The sequence below is a fragment of the Neophocaena asiaeorientalis genome, unplaced genomic scaffold, assembly GCF_003031525.2.
Source record: "Neophocaena asiaeorientalis asiaeorientalis breed wild unplaced genomic scaffold, Neophocaena_asiaeorientalis_V1.1 scaffold969, whole genome shotgun sequence".
NCBI classification, from domain to species: domain Eukaryota; kingdom Metazoa; phylum Chordata; class Mammalia; order Artiodactyla; family Phocoenidae; genus Neophocaena; species Neophocaena asiaeorientalis.
In genome coordinates this window covers 8,297-12,477 of record NW_020174224.1, presented here as the reverse complement: position 1 = coordinate 12,477, position 4,181 = coordinate 8,297, and positions in this window count along the sequence as shown.

Below are 4,181 nucleotides of genomic sequence, written 5' to 3'. Positions count from 1 at the left end.
CTAAGTTCTAAGCCACTGCAGGTAAGCACTAGAGCCTGGTGGATAACGGTATTTCCATCAGGAGTCAGGCTAAGCATTCAGTTCCAACTGTGCATGTGGAATTGAACAATTAGTAGCTGGATGGCATCGGTGGAGAGGGGTCTCTTACTGTTGGATGGAAAGTAACAGACAAGCAAGGTGGAAACTCTGGATTTAACCATGAGTTGTTGCACTAGGATTGGAGATGTAAGAATTGTCTCACATTTACCTTAACACAGGTCAGAAGGTGAGACACAGAGCTAGTTGCAGACGTGTGTGTGTATACATGGGGTAGTGCACACAGATATATTTCCAAGGTCTTTTAGCTTATAGGGTCTAGAGCCAATGCTCCCAGTAGACAGGACACCAACATTAGTATCCTAATACCCAGTCTTCTGATTCCTATTACTATTCTCCAGAAAAGGGTCCGCAACTCAGCTGAGGCATGGCTAATTCTAGGGCCAGAGAAGAGAATACACACGATTATCCTGCAGACTCTTGTAGCACCAGAAAGTGAGGAAGTGTTCACACAAATGGATGGGGACCCATAAAGGGGATACAGGAGACAATCTGAAAGAGCTCCCCATGGCTGACAAGTGGTCACAGTTACAGAAGCAAAGAAAATGCCTTAGTATATAACCTTAATACAATGTATGAAACAGATATCTTGATTCATACTTATATAAAGAGATTGAATAAATATATCTAATGGGGAAGGTAGGATAAATCTCCCTTAAGGAATAACTTCAGGTACCTCATCATGGTCATCCTCCCTTCAAGAAGGTGAACTTACCCTCCATCCCTGAAAGTGGCCTGGAGTATGGACATGGCAGAAATTATGGGTGCCCTTGAGTTACAAGATGAATTTTTAGATATAACACACCAAACATCATTCATAATATAAATTTGTAATTTTTCTGTATCCATTATAAATTCTGTTCTGAAAACAACAATAGCAATAGTAAAAATAACTTCACTGATAAGGGAATTAGGCACAGACTTGGAGAATGTGCTTTCTAGTATCGTATTTATAAGGACTATTATCATGAATATACAGCAAATTAACAGCTCAACAACAGCAATAAATATTGAAAATAATGTACACTGAGCCAGTGATTTGAAGATACTTACACATAGAAGAGATAAAGGTTTTAAAAGGATTCTTCATTAAGGAAACATAAAATAACACGAAGATGAAATACTGCTACTCACTTATTACAACAGTGAAAGCAGAAAATAATAAAAAATTTAAATACTGGGGATGATGTAGAGCAAAAGGCCCCTCATCCGCTTCCTGGAAGGAATACTCCAATTGGAGTATATTTGTCTATTTCTTAACTAGACACTCATCAAGTGATTCAGGAGTGTGCTAGAAAAGTATTTACAAAAGTGTTAAAAATATTTATGTTAATAGAAATAACTTCATGCGGGTTCTTGTATCATCTTTACACCTTCGAGCCTTTACCACTCCCTAAATATGGGTTATGTAGTCAGTTTTTATGGTTATTTTACATACGATTAGGATATACTTGTTTCTGTTCCCTTTTATCTATCGCTCTATTTTATCTAATTATCTATTATCAATCTCCACACTAGATGACAAGGTACAGGAAACAAAGCCCACATGTTACAGCCCAGCCTGTGGCCCGACATTTCCAAAGGTCCCCTGAGCAGAAAATGACTGCAGTGCTGGATGGACATCAATTTCCGAATATCAACATGACTCATACTATTCAAGTGAAAGGCATTGCATCAGACAGGACTGGAGAGGTTGTCAGGATGAGAGGAATTGGAAATCCATCTGATGCTGGAAAGCAGATTTAAAGTTCAACAGTAAAAATTATTTATGTCATTAAACGATTAAAAACTTGACAACTAATAACAGAAAGTAGTAACCTAATCTTTAAATAAAGGTCTCAGGAAGAAATATATCTGTGCGGTCTTCTAAAGATAGATGGGGAAAGACAGACAAGCCTGAATCCATGAAAAAGTCTCAACTTTAGAGACAAGAAAGTTCCCTGGAATCATTGTGGACGAAGTTTCCGGGGTGGCAATGATCCAGTGGAGAAACCACAGCTTCTGAGAGAGAATCCCTCCAATTCCAACCTCTGCACCTGCCCTGAAATGGGTCCTCTTGTTTCCTGATGACCCTGAGCGCCCCCTGGTGGTTTGGGCGGCCCCTGCAGGGAGGGTTGTGTCTGGACTCACCCTGACTTCTCACTGAACCAACTGGGACAGTAACACAGGGCTGTGTCCTAGGTCATCATGGAGCTGAGCTACAGTGAAAACTGAATTTGTGAGGTGTCTCTGGAGGTGGAGAGTCATTTCTGGAGAGACATCTTGTATGCTGTGCTATTCCCAGAACCAAAGCACCCCAGTCACTTCAGCCCTTTCCCTGGGGGCTGAGGGATCCAGTCCCAGCAGCCAGCACTGTTTGTGATGGATAATCCAGAGACAGAGTGGGTAAGGGAGAGGGTCTTCAATAGTCCTGGGCCCGATTCCTTTACCAGCACCTGGGACACGACACCTGGCGAAGGAGAAACAAGGAGACACCCAGTTCACAGATGTCATCCCATAACTCCACCTTCCTCAGACCCAGGAGATGCTCACAGCTGAGGGATGGCAGCAACAGGAGGAGTGACCAGAAGATTTTCATGTTCATTTTGATCAATGCTTTGACTTTCAGAGAGTTATGTCAGTGAAGATGAGAACCCTGACTCTGAGTAGCACAGATGCTGTGCTTTCCCCTTGAGCCTGGGTGTGATGTGCAGGTGGGAAGCATGTTTCCATATAAAGATGGTCACGGCTGGTCCTTCTCTAGGGCTGTGGAAGAGAGTGCTGGCTGAGATCCAGGGTGGACACAGCTTCATGTCACCTCTGAAGAATGGCTGATATTTCTTTTCCAATACGATACTTACATTTCCAAATATGTCTATCTGCGTCTATATTATAGGTGTACTCGTTGGCTAGTGTGGCCATTACAGAATAACAGACTGGGTGGATTAAACAACAGCAATGGATTCCTCTCAGGCCTGGAGGCAAGAAGTGTAAGGTCACGGTGTCAGCAGGTTTGGGTCCTTCTCAGGCCTTTCTCCTTTGCTTGCAGGTGGACCTCTTCTCACTGAGTCCTCAGATGGTCTTTTCTCTGTGTGTCTGTGTGCATCCCTGGTTTACTTGTATGTTCATTATTGCTCTTCTTAAGAGTGACAAAGACCCCTGACCACCCCTTAGCTAACAGACTCCTTGCAATTCTCTTCTCAAGTAGTCTTGACCTGTGGGCTTCTGTGTTTATATGTGCATGGCCAGGTTTTGTCATGAGCCCTGCTAAGTGAGAATAATGAGAATCCCCAACCCTTGAACTCTGATCACCCGTAGTATTTGATCAAAGCCATCAAACCTCCTATCACCCACGCGGTATCGGACCACCCTGGTCTCCCTTTAGCAAGAATCCATTTGAGGCTATGTAACCAGAATCCCCTTAGCTTGTATTTCTTCTGTTAGTAATTTCCAGTCAACTCCACCCCACCATCTGCTTGGCGATAAGCCCCCACTTGCCAGGCTGTATTTGGAATTAAGCCAATTTTCCAAGGCTGCATCCCATATGCAGCAGTGAGTTTTGTTTTCAGGTTTTGGGTGAACTTTATATTGGAAACATGAGTATCATTTCATCACCCATGGCCATATAACGCATGACTGAATGAAGCTGATGTCTCATGTATATTTTCCCTAAGTCCACTCACAGCCATTTGTGCGTAGGGACACTAGACTGTTCCTCAGCCCTGTGCCTGGGACTACTTTAAACAATTGCCAAGAATCACAGAAATGTGAAAAGCATGGCACTAATTTGACTCCAGAAAGAATTCAATTACAGGACGGGAATTGAAACAAGAAAAGAGAGCATCACCTTGACTGACCTCAGCTGGGAAAACGTGTGTGTGTGTGTGTGTGTGTGTGTGTGTGTGTGCGCGTGTGTGTTGCCTGATTCAAACAACCGGCCACACTCTTAATGTCCGTGAATGACCACAAAATGAAAGTATTTATTTTGGGGTGCTCATGAAAGCTAGAAGTAGGTGAATTTGCAGATTTGGAATCTGTGAATAACGAGGATAGTTGCATGTGCAGTATTGGGGCGCTCTGGCGTTAGAGTCTATAACACTGTCTGC